Source organism: Dasypus novemcinctus, chromosome 18, assembly GCF_030445035.2.
Source record: "Dasypus novemcinctus isolate mDasNov1 chromosome 18, mDasNov1.1.hap2, whole genome shotgun sequence".
NCBI lineage: Eukaryota > Metazoa > Chordata > Mammalia > Cingulata > Dasypodidae > Dasypus > Dasypus novemcinctus.
The window spans coordinates 23,423,525-23,438,974 of record NC_080690.1 but is presented as its reverse complement, the minus strand read 5'-3'; the positions used below and the strand labels follow the sequence as shown (position 1 = coordinate 23,438,974).

The following is a 15,450-nucleotide window of genomic DNA, read 5'->3' as shown; positions in this document are numbered from 1 at the left end:
CCCAGTACCTCCTGAAGAAAGAAAAACAAACAACAAGCAAAGTAAACAGAAAAATCAACTCAGGGAAGCTGATGTGGCTCAGTGATTGGTTCTGGCTTCCAATAAACAAGGTCCTGGGTTCAATTCCCGGCTTCTGGTACCTAAAAAAAAAAAAGCTGCTGGGAATAATATACCAGAAATGGGGTAGCTTTTATACTGGGATTCATTAGATTAAAAGTTTATAGTTCTAAGGCTGAGAAAAATATCTAAATCAAGGCATCAGGCAAAGCTCTCTCCCCAAAGGTCAGCTGCTGGTATTCCTGGACTCCTGACACAAGGCAAGGCACAATGGTGGCTCTGCTGGATTCTGCCTTCTCCTCCAGGCTCACTTCCTCCCCAGGTTCAACTGTGGCCAATCAGGCACATGGCAGAGCATAATGGTGGTGGTCACTCATCTCTCCCCTCTCCTCTGGTCCTCGTTGCAAGTTCTGCTTCAGGGAGCTCTGTCAGTGAGACATAAGCTCTCTCTCCCAGATTCATTTATTTCAACCCCTTGAGGCTTCTGTCACTGCAGCTTTTTCCCCCAAGTATGGCTCTTTTCTATTTATAAAACTCCAGTAAGACAAATAAGACTCAGCCTGGGTTATGCCCTACTGAAGTGATCTAATGAAAAGGAAGGTCCCTTAACTGAATTAAATCAAAAGGTCCCATCTACAATAAGTTTTATACCCACAGGAATGGATTATCTTTAAGAACATGATCTTCTGGGATCCATCCAGCCTCACACTGTCACACTTTCCAATTTGGATAACTTTTATTTATTTTTCTTGCCTAACTGGTCTGGCTAGAATTTCCAATACAGTGTTGAATAACAGAGGTGACAATGGGTATCCTTGTCTTGTTCCAGATCTTAGAGGGAAAGCTTTCAATCTCTCATCATTAAGTATGATGTTAGATGTGAGTTTTCATATATGCCTTTTACCATGTTAAGGAATGAGTTTGAGATTATTTATGGATCCCAAAAAGAGAAAGATTATGTTTTGTAAACTAATCTATTCCTCTGGGTGTGAAACCCTTTGATTGTATTAAATTCAGTGAGGGGCCTTTGATTAAGTTTACTTGAGGTCTTCTAGCTCTTCTAGAATCAGCATAGTTTGTTCACGTGCTTCTGCTTGCACTACGTCAGTAAGGCATAACTCACATTGAGTCCCCTTGGAGTAAAAGGGAAACTCACTCAAGATAAACACAATGAGAAGAGGAAAGAACTTTGTCATTTTGATACTGCCACATGACAGAAAGGAGAAGGCTCAAACAGCTATGGTCCCAGGGAGAGATGAGCCATTTGCCTGATAGCTTACAGCTGACCTTGGGTAAAGAGCTGAGACTGATACAGCCTGGAAAGAAATGAGCCCTATGCCAGGAGAAAGAAGCAGCCCTGAAAGACAAGCCCTGTGCCAGCCTGCAGCTGAGAGAGGAAGCCCAGAGGGGAGATATCAGCAAATATATGTTTTTGTTTTTTTAATAAAGATTTATTTTTATTTATTCCCCTGTCTCCCGCCCCACCCCACCCCAACCCTACTGCCTGGATTCACTGTCTGCTCTCTGTCTCCATTTGCTGCACATACTTCTGTGTCTTCTCTTCTCATCTTCTCTTTAGGAGGCACCAGGAACCAATCCTGGGACCTCTGACGTGGGAGAGAGCCACCCAATTGCTTGAGCCACCTCAGCTCCCTGGTTTGTTATGTCCCTCATTGTCTTTCCTCTGTGTCTCTTTTTTGTTGTGTCATCTTGTTGCATCAGCTTGCAGTGCAGGCCAGCTCTCCATAGCATGGACCAGCTTTTGCCTTCACCAGGAGGCCCCAGGAATCAAACCTGGGACACCCTCATGCAGTAGACAGGAGCTCAATTGCTTGGGCTACATCACTTCCCTTTTTTTGTGGGTTTTTATTTTAAGATTTTTTTTCTCTTCCCTTCCTCCTTCCCCTGCCCCCGTTGTTTGTTCTCTGTGTCCATTCGCTATGCGTTCTGTGTCCTCTTGCATTCTTGTCAGCGGCACCGGGAATCTGTGGCTCTTTTTGTTGCGTCATCTTGCTGCATCAGCTCTCCATGTGTGCAGTGCCACTCCTGGGCAGGCTGTGCTTTCTTCACATGGTGCAGCTCTCCTTGGGGTGCACTCCTTGCATGTGGGGCTCCCCTATGCGGTGGACACAGCATAGGACACAGTGCGTGGCACAGCACTCCTTGCATACATCAGTACTGCACCTGGGCCAGCTCATCACACAGGTCAGGAGGCCCTGGGTTTGAACCCTGGAACTACCATGTGGTAGGCAGATGTTCTCAGTTGAGCCAAATCCACTTCCCATGTTTTTGTTTTTTTAAGGTATTGGGCTCAGGGTTGAACCCGGGACCTTGCAAATGGGAAGCTGGTGCTCAACCACTAAGCCACAATGGCTCCCCTGACTTGGTTTTTATTCGTTTGCTTCCTGTTTGTTTTTGTTTTTAGTAGGCACTGGGAACCAAACCCGGGACCTCCCATGTAGGAAGCAGGCATTCAATCACTTGAGCCATATCTGCTCCCAGCAACCATGTTTTTCAACACATCGCAACTGATTTTGGTGAGAAAACAACCTTGAGTTGGACTCTTTAGGTGCTTGTAACATAACCTTTTATCCCAGGTAAATACCCTTTATAAAAGCCAACAGATTTCTGGCGCTTTGCTTCGGCATCCATTTGACAGACTAATACAAGGAAGTTTCCCTCTATTCCTCTTTTTCTAAGGGTTTTTATCATGGAAGGATGCAGGATTTTATCAAATGTCTTTTCTGCATCAATGGAGATGATCATGTGGTTTTTTTCCTTTTGTTTAATGTGGTGTATTACATTAATTGATTTTCTTATGTTGAACGATCCTCGCATACCTGGGATAAAACTCAATTGCCCAAGGTGTATAATCTTTCAATGTGCTCTTGGATCTGATTTGGAAGTATTTTGTTGAGGATTTTTGCATCTATATTCATAAGAGAAATTGGTCCATAATTTTATTTTCTTGTAGTATCTTTATTTGGCTTTGGTATTAGGGTGATGATCCTCAAAGAATGAGTCAGTGTTCCCTCCTCTTCAATTTTTTGCAAGAGTTTGAGTAGGATTGATATTCTTCAGGGAATAATGGGTAGAATTCATCTGTGTAACCATCCGGTCCTGGGATTTTCTTTATTGGGAGATTTTTGATGACTGATACCATCTCTTTATTCGTAATTGGTCTGTTGAAGTCTGCTTCTAGAATCAGTATGTAGTTTGTTCATGTGTTTCTAGGTATTTGTCCATTTCATCTAAGTTGTCTATTTGTTGGCATACAGTTGTTCATAGTATACTCTTATGATCCTTTTTTCATTTTAAAAACAATTTATTGACATATATAATTGATACATGAATACACATAAACAATAAGTGTATAGGAAAGTTATGAACTTAGAAAACAAACATGCATAACATCATACAGGGTTCCCATGCATCACCCCACACCAAATACCTTGCACTGTTATGAAACATTAGTAACAAATTAAGAAAGAGTATTGCTAACCATAGTCTGTATCCTATATTTGGTGTATTTCCTCCACACCCTCTTATTTTTCTGTTCATAAACCATACAATTTATCAAAAATGTACAATCTATGACACTTGGTATACTCACCAAATTATGCATTCATCAATTCAATCCACATTAGAGCATTTTTATTAGTCAAAAAAACCCATCATCATACCCATATGTTACCACTACTAATTACAAATCCTATGATGTACTTTCACAATTTATATTCATTTCCAAACATTTTCAAAAACTTTTTACCATTTCTGCATAGATTAAACCTCAGCTTTCCATTCCCTAACCACACTCTTTTCTCTGGTGACTTATATTCTAGCTATTTACTCCATGAGTTTGCTCATTATATTTAGTTCATAAAAGTGAAGTCATACACTATTTGTCCTTTTGTGTCTGGCTTGCTTCATTCAAAATAATGTCCTCCAAGGTCATCCACATTGTCATATGCTACACGACTTCATTTCTTCTTACAGCTGAATAATACTCCACTGTGTGTATAAACTACGGTTTGACTATCCATTTGTCAGTTGATGGACACCTGGGTTGTTTCCATTTTTTGGCAACTGTGAATAATGCCACTATGCATATGAGTGTGCAGATGTCTATTTGTTGGCACTGCTCTCAGTTCTTCTGTGTATATACTCAGTAGTGGTATTGCCAGGTCACATGATAGATCTATATCTAACTTCCTTAGGAACTGCCAAACAGAGTTCTACAGTGGCTATACCACTCTACATTCCCATGAGCAGTGAATAAGCACTCCTCTCCACCTCCTCTCCAATACTTGTAGTTTTCTGTTTTGTTTACAGTGGCCATTCTAGTAGATAAGAAATGATATCTCATTGTAGCTTTATTTGCATTTCCCTAACAGCCAACGATGCTGAGCATTTTTTCATGTGGTTTTTCACCATTTGTATTTCTTCTTTAGAAAAATATCTATTCAGGTTGCAGCAGTTTGATATAGTTATGAATTCCAAAAATAGATATTGGATTATGTTTGTAAACTGGTCTGTACCTGGGCATGATTAAATTATGACTGGGGGAAGCGAATGTGGCTCAACCACTTGGGCTCCCATATAAGAGGTCCAGGCTTCAATGCCCAGGACCTCCTGGTGAAGGCAAGCTGGCCTGTGTGGTAAGCTGGCCCCCGCGGAGTACTGACCTGCATGGAGTACTGCCCCATGCAGGAGAGCTGCCCCGTGCAGGAGTGCTGGCCCACGCAGAGAGCTGGTGTAGCAAGATGATACAACAAAAAGAGACACAGAGGAGAGATAATAAGAGACACAGTAGACCAAGGTTGCTGAGGTAGCACAAAACAATGATCACCTCTCTCCCACTCTGGAAGGTCCCAGGATCAGTTCCTGGAGCTGCCTAATGAGAATACAAGCAGACACAGAACACACAGCAAATGGACACAGATAGCAGACAATGGAGGGGGAAGGTGGGAAATAAATTATTTATTATTATTTATTATAAATTATTTTAAAAGATTATTAAAAAAGTATGATTAGGACTTTGATTGGGCTATATCAGTAGAATGCTGTGTGTGGGGACACAACACTCACAGATAAAAGACACGGCAAAGGACATAGTCAGAGATTTTGATTTGGAGTTTGATGCTGGAGTCTTGAGCTGGAGCCCCAGAAAGTAAGCACACAGAAGAAAGAGAAGCAAGCCCCAGGAGGCGAGACCCTGAACCAGGAGAAGAGTGCAGAGGAATAGAGACGGCTTCTTAGACATGGCAGAAACCCCAGGGAGAGAGACAGAATCATTCGCCTGAGAGTCTATAGCTGACCTTATGGAGAGAGGCAAAGCCTAGAGAGCCTCATAATCTACAGCTGACCTTGTGGAGAAAATAGAGGACCTGAGCCCAGAGAGAAGCAAGACCTGGGAAGAGAGGAACCTAGGAAGCCTGAACTGTAGCAGACGTTGGCAGCAATCTTGCTCCAACACGTGAAAACAGACTTTGGTGACGGAAGTAACTTATGGTTTATGGCCTGGTATCTGTAAGCTCCTACCCCAAATAACTACTCTTTATAAAAAAGCAACTGAATCCTGGTATTTTGCACCAGCACCCTTTTGGCTGACTAATACATGAGTCTTTTGCCCATTTTTAATCAGGTCATTTTCTTTTTATTGTTGACTTGTAGGAGCTCTTTATACATCATGGATAATGAACCCTTATAAGATGTGTGATTTCCAAATATTTTCTCCCATTGAGTAGGCTGTCTTTTTACCCTCTTCACGAAGTCCTTTGAGGCACAGAAGTATTTAATTCTGAGGAGGTCCCATTAATCTATATTTCTTTTGTTGCTCGTGCTTAAGGTGTAAGGTTTAAGAGACTGCCACCTACTACCAGGTCTTGCATATGTTTCCCTATGTTATCTTTTAGCAGTTTTATGGTTCTGACTTTTATGTTTAGGTCTTTGATCCATTTTGAGTTGGTTCTTGTATAGAGAGTGAGTTAGGAGTCCTCTTTCCTTCTTTTGGTTATGACTATCCAGTTCTCCCAGCACCATTTGTTGAATAGACTGTTCCATCACAGCAAAGTAGACTTGGTAGGTGTACTGAAAATCAATTGATCATAGAAGTGAGTGTCTATTTTGAACTCTCAATTCGATTCCATTGATCAATGTGTTATCTTTCTGCCAATACCATGCTGTTTTGACTTCAAGGTCAGGAAGCATGAGTCCTTCAACTTCGCTTTTTTTTTTTTAATTAATTAATTTTAAAAAAAATTACATTCAGAAAATATGAGGTCCCCATATACCCCACTCTTCTTTTTTAGGGTGTTTTTGGCTATTTGGAACCTCTTTCCCTTCCAACTAAATTTGGTAATTGCCTTTTCTACTTCTGTAAAGTAGGCTGTTAGAATTTTGACTGGTATTGCATTGAAATTATAAATCAGTTTGGGTAGAATTGACACCTTCACCATGTTTAGTCTTCCAATCCACGAACACAGAATGTCCTTCCATTTGTTTAGGTCTTCTTTGATTTATTTTAACAGTGTTTTGTAGTTTGCTAACTACAGGTCCTTTAAATTCCTGGTTAAATTAATGCCTACATATTTGAGTCTTTTTGATGCTATTGTAATTGGACTTCTTTTTCTTGATTTCCTCCTCAGCTTGCTCATTACTTATAGAAATGCTACTGATTTTTGGGTGTTGATCTTGTATCCTGCCACTTTGCTGAACTCATTTATTAGCTCAAGTAGCTTTGTTGTAGCTATTTTGGGAATTTCTAACATAATGTTGAATAACAGTGGTGACAGTGGGCATCCTTGACTTGTTCCTGATCTTAGACGTAAAACTTTCAACTACTCCCCATGGAGTACAATGTTGGCTGTGGCATTTTCATATATGCCCTGTATTATGTTGAGGAATTTTCCTTCTATACCTATCTTTTGAAGCATTTTTATCAAGAAAGGATGCTGGGTTCTGTCAAATGCCTTTTCTGCATCAATCAAGATGATCATGTGGGGTTTTTTCCTCTTTGATTTGCAAATATGGTGTATTATGTTAATTGATTTTCTTATGTTGAACCACACTTGCTTATCAGAAACAAAACCCACTTGATTGTGATGTATAATTTTAAACACACACACATACACACTGTTGGATTTGATTTGCAAGTATTTTGTTGAGAAATTTTGCATCTATGTTCATTAGAGAGATTGGTTTGTAATTTTCTTGTAGTATCTTTATCCAGTTTTGGTATTAGGGTGTTGTTGGCTTCATAAAATGTGTTGGGTAATTTTCCTTCCTCTTCAATTTTTTGCAAGGGTTTAAACAGGATTGGTATTAATTATTCTCAAAATGTTTGGTAGAATTCACCTGTAAAGCCATTTGGTCCTGGACTTTTTTTTGTTGGAAGATTTTTGATAACTGATTCAATCTCTTTGCTTGTGATTGGTTTGTTGAGTTCCTATAATTCTTGTAGAGTCAATGTAGGTTGTTTATGCATTTATAGGAATTTGACCATTTCACCTATGCTATCTACTTTGTTGGCATACAATTTCTAATAATATTCTCTTACAATCATTTTTAATTTTTATGGAGTTAGTTGTAATGTCCCCCCTTTCATTCCTGACTTTAATTATTTGCATCTTCTTTTTTTCTTTGTTAATAATCTAGCTAAGGGTTTGTCAATTTTATTGATTTTTCTCAAAGAGCCAGTTTTAGATTTTGTTGATTTTCTTTGTTTTTCCCTCAATTTCATTTATCTCTGCTCTAATCTTTGTAGTTCTTTCTTTCTGCTTGCTTTGGAATTGGTTCTTTTTCTATTTTCTCCAGTTGTTCAGTTAGATCTTTTATTTTAGCTCTTTTCTCTTTTTTAATATAAGCATTTAGGACTATAAATTTCCCCCTCAGCACTGCCTTCACTGTATCCCATAAGTTCCCCTCTCCCAAGATGGCTCCCTCATCTGTTTGCTCATTGTTTTTGCTCATTGTCTGCTCGTTGTCTGTTTTTTCTTTAGGAGGCACCAGAACTGAACCCAGGACCTCCCATGTGTGAGGCAGGCTTGAGCCACATCTGCTCCCACCCATAAGTTTTGATATGTTGCATTTTCATTTTCAATTGTGTCATGATATCTACTGATTTCTCTTGCAGTTTCTTCTTTGACTGATTGCTTAAGAGTGTATTGTTTAGCCTCCATACATTTGCAAATTTCCCCCTTTCCTGTCTATTATTGATTTCCAGTTCATTCCATTATGATCAAAGAAGCTGTTTTGTATAATTTCAATCTTCTTGAATTTATTGAGAGCTGTATTGTGGCTCAACATATGGTCTATCCTGGAGAAAGATCCATGAGCACTAGAGAAGAATATATAACCTGCTGATTTGGGTGCAATGTTCTGTATATATCTGTCAGGACCAGCTTGTTTATCATATTGTTCAACAAGCTTCCTTGTTGGCCTTCTGTCTAGTTGTTCTATCTATTGATGTGAGGGGAGTATTGACGCCTCCAACTGTTTATTGCAGAGATGTCTATTTCTCCTTTCAGATCTGCCAGAGTTTGCTTCTAGTATTTTGGGGTACCTTGGATAGATGTGTAGATATTTATGACTGATACTTCTTCCTGGTGGATTGCCCCTTTTATTATTATCATATATAATGATCTTCTGTGTCTCATCACATTTTTGCACTTAAAGTTTGTTTTGTTTGACAACAGTATAGCTACTCCTGCTCTCTCTTGGTTACTATTTGTGTGAACTATCTTTTTCCAACCTTTTACTATCAGTCTATTTGCATCTTTGTGTCTAAGGTGAGTCTCCTGCAGACAGCATATGGAAGGCTCATGTTTTCATATCCATTCTGTCATCCTACGTCTTTTGATTAGGGAATTTAATCCATTAATATTCAATGTTATTACTGTAAAGGCATTACTTCAACCACTGTATCATTTCTCTTTCATATGTCATATCTTATTTTTGTCCATCTTTTTATGTTTCACTATCCTCCAAGCCTCTCTCTTGTCTTTTCTTTTCAGGCTGCAGAACTCCCTTTAGTGTTCCCTGCAGATCTGGATTCTTGCTTACAAACTCTCTTAGTTTCTCTTTTATCTGTGAATATTTTAAGCTCCCTGCCATATTTGAAGAACAGTTTGCTAGATAAAGAATTTGGCTGGCAGTTTTTCTCTTTTAGTACCATGATTATATCACACCACTGCTTTCCTGTCTCTGTGGTTTCTGAAGAGAAATCCACATTGTCCTATTGGACATCCCTTGTATGTGATGTTTTGCTTTTCCCTTGCTGCTCTCAGAATTTTCTCTTTATCTTTAGTATTTGGCATTCTGCATATTATGTGTCTTGGGGTAGGTCTATTTGGATTTATTCTAACTGGAGTATACTGTGCTTCCTGGACACATATATCTTTCATGAAAGTTGGGAAATTTTCAGCCATCAAATATTCTTTCTGCCCCTTTTCCCTTCTTGTCTCCTTCTAGAACTCCCATAACACATATTGTTGGTACGCCTCATGTTATTAATATCATTCAACTCCCTGAGCCCCTGCTCAATTTTTCAATTCTTTTCTCTCTGTTCTTCTTTCTCTTCAATTTCACCTGTTCTTTCCTCTACACTGCTGATTCTTTCTTCCATGACTTCAAATCTGTTGTGTCCCTCTATTGTATTTTTAATCTCACTTTCTGTCTTTTATTTCCATAAGTTGTTATTTTTCTAAGATTTCAAATATTTCTTTGTGTTCACTCAGTGTCTTTTTTTACAAACAAAAGGTCTGACATATTTATAACTGAACCAACTTATTTATGCCAAAGCATAAAAAACAAAGAAAAAACTAGCATTTTCCTCCAATAAAATAAGTCCAACTGTTCAGAAAGGGTGTCTTTTTCAACTTCATATGGCAAGATGTTAGTGACCTTGATACAGCATAAACATGTGAGTTATCACATATGTGATTCCTTACAGACCCAGCCTGGTTCTTCTTCAATGTCTTCTCTTGCAGTTGTACCTGATTTCATTGCCAGTTTTCATTTGAATCCACTGAGGAATGGGGTGATTCTGCTTTTGTTTCTTGGCCAAGAATCATTTGATTCTAAAAGTCTTATGAGAAGACATGGGGAAGCTGGAAGTTGAACCAACATGATGGCGGACAAAGAAAGAGAAAGAGCACACAGTGTCTTCCTAATGTCTTTTATTTCTTTTACCAATGTTGTCCTTCAACTCCATGACTTGATTTGGGAGATTTATATGAACCTCGTTGATTAGTGTTACAAGTCCTGTGTCTCATCTGGAGCTTTGATTTGTTCCTTTGCCTGGGTCCTATCTTCTTTTTTCTTTGTATGGCTTGCAGTTTTTTGCTGATGTCTAGCATCTGATTATGAGGCTGGGTTTACTCTGTTTAGTTTCTCTCTCTTGCCTAAGGATTTACTGTTAAGCAGCTGTGTGCTACCACTGTTCTTTGACTCATTTCAACTTGTTCAGCTATTTAGGACTGTCCCTGTTTAACTGCTCAAACCAGGGCTAAGGATCCAGTAATGGGATGCAGGCCAGTTTCCAAGGGCCTTGGAGAGGGTGGTAGTAAAGGCACCTGCTTCTCTTTTCTTTTTCATTTACTTTTTTGGTCTGGTCAGCAGACGGAGCTCTTTGGAAAACCTTTCGGCCCAGACCCCAGGTCCTAGGGGAAAATGCATTTAATGAATAACTCCTCAGGCCAGTGGGTGGTGCAGAAGCAGGGTCCTCAGGGCTTGTCAAGTCTCACAAACTCTTAGAGGCCATTCTTCATCCTTGGCTAGCCACACACTCCCTCCTTCTGCTGCCCCAGCAACCAGCTCAGAGTAGGTAGGAAGGGTGTTTGAGAAGGCAAATTAGCTTCCTGCCAGCATTTAGGGCAAACAATGTCATGACCCCACACAGCCTGGAAGTATGTGACCCCTCCAATTCAGCAGATCAAGTCTGATAGCCAAAATCTGAAATTGCTGTAGGCTTTGTCCCTCCCCTCTCCCACTTCCTTGGGGAAGAGGACCTCTGCAACCCCTTAGACCACAGCTAAAGCAGTCTACAGGCACTGAAGTCCACAGACTGCTATTTGCTCCATAGGTTGGAGGAAAAGTACCTGGTACTGCTTGTGCAGCTCTACTCATGGGGTTTTCGGCCAACAGAGATTCCTTTCCTATGCCCCTCTCTATTCTGGAAGGTGTCTTTTTTTTTTTTTTAAAGATTTATTTTTCATTTATTTCTCTCCCCTTTCCCCCCTTTCCCCCAGTTGTCTGCTCTCTGTGTCCATTCGCTGTGTGTTCTTCTGTGATCACTTCTATCCTTATCAGTGGCACCAGGAATCTGTGTTTCTTTTTGTTGCATCATCTTGTTGTGTCAGCTCTCCGTGTGTGCGGCACCATTCTTGGGCAGGTTGCACTTTCTTTCACGCTGGGTGGCTCTCCTTTTGGGGCACACTCCTTGTGTGTGGGGCTCCCCTACACAGGGGATACCCCTGCATGGCACAGCACTCCTTGCGCACATCAGCACTGTGCATGGGCCAGCTCCACACGGGTCAAGGAGCCCGGGGTTTGAACTGTGGGCCTCCCATGTGGTAGGCGGACGCCCTATCCATTGGGCCAAATCCGCTTCCCTGGAAGGTGTCTTGCCTAACCCTGGTGTCCTGAGGCCCAGAGCAGTCCTCCAGACAGTCTCTGCCTGTCCTCTAGCTAGAAGGCACCAAGAACCTAACCCAGGACCTCCCATATGGGAAGCAGGCGCTCAACAACCACTTGAGCCACATAAGAATTCTGTGGGGGGGAGCAGATGATCCTTTTTATTTCTGTGGCATTAGTAATAATATCTGTCCCCCCTCTCGTTTCTGATTTTATTTATTTGCATCTTCTCTTTACTTTGTCAGTTTAGCTAAGGGTTTAACAATTTTATTGATCTTTTCAAAGAACCAACTTTTGGTTTTATTAATTCTATTCTTTTTTATTTTCAATTTCATTTATTTCTGCTCTAATTTAATGTCTTTTATTTCTTTACCCATGTTTCCTTCAACTCCATGGGTTGAAGAATGACTCTCTTATTTCTTTCTGCTTGCTTTGGGATTAGTTCGCTATTCTTTTTATCGTTCTTTCAGGTGTGCAGTTAGGTTTTTTTAGTTCTTTCTTCTTTTTTAATGTAAGCATTTAAGGCTATAAATTCCCTCCTCAGTACTGCCTTTGCTGCATTCCGTAAGTTTTGTTATATGTATTCTCATTTTCATTTCCCTCAAGATACTTACTGGTTTCCCTTGCAGTTTATTATTTGACCCACTGATTGTTTAAGAGTGCGTTATTTAACTTCCATATATTTGTGTATTTTCTAGTTCTCCATCTGTTATTGATTTCCAGTTTTATTCTATTATGTTCATAGAATATCATTTCAATCTTTTTAAGTTTATTAGAACTTGTTTTGTGAGTGCACCACTTGGCCACCACCATTCTACTTAGGTTTTTCTCTATTTTCACCCTGCTGGGAGCCCTTTTGTAAGCAGAACTCCTCAACACCGTGGGTCTCTTACCATGGGTCTCTTCAGACTTGGGTCCCCATGCCTGTATATGCATGGGGTTCTAAGTCACTGCTCTGTGTTCCTCTGTAGTCTGTGTCCTCAGTGGGAGGGACACAGGCCGCTCCCAATCTTTGTGCAGGACTAAGTGTAGGAAAAGGGAAGAGGACTGGCCAGTCCAGATGGCAGTTTCTAACCTGATACTTTTCATCTTTGATTCAGCATTAGTGGAGTCCTTCTCCAGTCTCTACCATCCTCCAGAGTTCTAAGCAAATGGAATTTGTCCTTATATTCACTGAATTTTGGGGGAGCATTTTTCAGGGGATGTGTTAGCATGCCATGTTGATGATATCACTCCTCCCAATAGGCTTTTTTTTCTCAAGTTCACAAAATATGAAACACTTCATGAATTTGCATGTCATCTTTGTGAAGGGGCCACGCTGATCTCTGCATCATTCCAATTTTAGTATATGTGCTGCCAAAGAGAGCACCCATAAAGTTTTTAATGTAGAAATTGACAAGCTGATTTAAAAATTTATATGGAAATGCAAAGAATCTACAATAGCCAAATAACTCTGAAAAAGAATAAATCGCAAATGCTAGCACTGCATAATTTCAAGACTTACTATAAAGATAAAATAATAAGAGTGTGATATTGGCATCAAGAAAGACAAACACATCATTGAAACAGGATACAGAATACAGAAATAAATCCACATAGATGAATAATTTTTAACAAAAGCACAAAGAAAATGAAGAGAAAAACAGTTTTTTTTCAAAAAATGGTACTGAAACAATTTGATATCCATATGTAAAAATTAAATAACTTAGACTCATACTTTATGTCATATACAAAATTACTCAAAATGGATCACAGAGCTAAATGTAAAATGTAAAACTATAATGCTTCTAGAAGAAAACATGGGAGAAAATCTTTATGATTTTGGGTTAGGCAAAGATTTCTTATATATAATACCAATAGCACAATCTATAAAAGAAAAATGCATACAATGGACTTAATCAAAACTTAAAACTTCAAGGGAGCAGGTCTTAGCTTAATGGTTTGAGTTCCTGCTTCCCATGTACAAGGTCGCAGGTTCAATCCTCAGTAACTCCTAAAAAAAAAAAAACCAGTAAAAATAAAAATGTAAAACTTCATTCTCTTTACAGTTTATTCTGAAGTGCAGAAAGACAAGTCACAAACTGGAGGAAATATCTTTGCAAAACATATATCTGATAAAGAACATGCATCCAGAAAATATAAAGAACATGTATCTCAAAAATCAACAGTAAGAAAACAATCAACCCAATAAAATAATGAACAAAAGATTTGAACAGAAACTTCCACAGAGAAGATATAAGGATAGCAAATAAATAGAAGCAAAGAAGTTCAACATCATGAGTCATAAAGAAATACAAATAAAAACCACAGGGAGATACTATTACATACCCAATAAAATACTAAAATTTAAAACACTGACCATACTAAATGTTGATAAGCATGCGAAGGAACTGGAACTCTCATATACTGCTGGTGGAAATTTTAAATTGTGTAACCACTTTGAAAGACAGTTTATCGATTTCATAAATAGGTAAACATACATCTAGATTAAGCCATTTCACTCCTAGATATTTAGCAACAGAAAAGGAGATACATGTTCATAAAAAGAGTTGTAAACAAATGTTCACAGCAGCATTATATGCCAGTAAGCCAAAAAACGGTAAACAACTGAAATGTCCATCAACAGATGAAGAGATAAACAAATTGTGGTATTACCATACAATGGAATAAACTTTGCAATAAAAAAATAACTACTAATACATGCTACAACATGGATGAATCTCAAAATAATTATTCTGAGTGAAAGCCATACAAAAATATATATATACAGTATGATTCCATACATTGAAAAAATGTAAACTAATCTATAGTAAAAGAAAGCAGATCAGTGGTTGCTTAGGGAAGCTGAGGGATTTGGGAAGAACAGGAGGGAGGGAATCCAAAGCGGCATGAGAAAACCTTTAGGGGTAATGGAGATATTCATTATCTTAATTGGGCTGATAATTTGCATGGGCATATAAAATATACCAAATGAAACTTTATTTATTTACAACTAAAAAGCAAACAATAGAAAATCATTTTCCTATAAAAATTCTTTACAATAGCCTTTAAACAATTCCTTCTCTTGGTTTTACAATTAAAATTGAATTGTGTATAGATTTTGGTATAATGTTTGAATTAACATTTAGTGTTCTCAAACATATATGATGAAGGGAGAACATAAAAATAGAGGAGCACACCAAAAGAAACTAAGGTCTATTGTCAATCAATGTTTAGTCTTCCTCTGAAAAGAAATTCAACTGGCAATTTAGTTCAATTAAAAAATTTATGATTCAATATTCTGGTAAAAACCATAGTACAAAAGTTACCCGCAAGCTGTCCCCAAGCAACTGCAAAATTTTTTTATTATCCACTACCTTAAGAGAAACAATAATAAGGGTAGTTTTCCACTCATTAGCAACAACATCTCAAAGAGGATTTTTGATGGGACAACCACAGAGTACAAGAAACTTCTCCTGTATGTACTCCTCCATTCTTTTCTGTATTTCTCTCTCACACTTTGATATCCCCTATCTAATCTCCCCCTTCCCAGCCAAAGCACCTACTGACATCTCCAACTATTATGTTCCACCTCAAGTTTTTATTCTCCAGGCTACTCAACCTAGTTCCTTCAATAATTTCTGGAGAAAGAAAACAAGCAAACAAAGATTGAAGTGCATATGAACACCAAAAGCATAAGCAACGAAAGAAAATTTGATTAATTGGGTTTAAAATTTAAAACTTTTGAGCTTCAAAAGTGTCACCAAGGATGTGATCAGA

The 15,450-nt window shown here is 38.8% G+C and overlaps 1 protein-coding gene and 1 non-coding gene across 2 annotated transcripts in view; both read right to left on the bottom strand.

Annotated features, from left to right (window-relative positions):
- The window catches only part of TERB1 (telomere repeat binding bouquet formation protein 1), a 105,377-nt gene that overhangs the window by 70,211 nt on the left and 19,716 nt on the right, over window positions 1–15,450 (bottom strand). The window lies entirely within an intron of this gene.
- LOC111764747 (U6 spliceosomal RNA) lies at window positions 12,957–13,060 on the bottom strand. Its single transcript, XR_002797281.1, has one exon. It is a non-coding gene; the product is annotated as a U6 spliceosomal RNA (small nuclear RNA).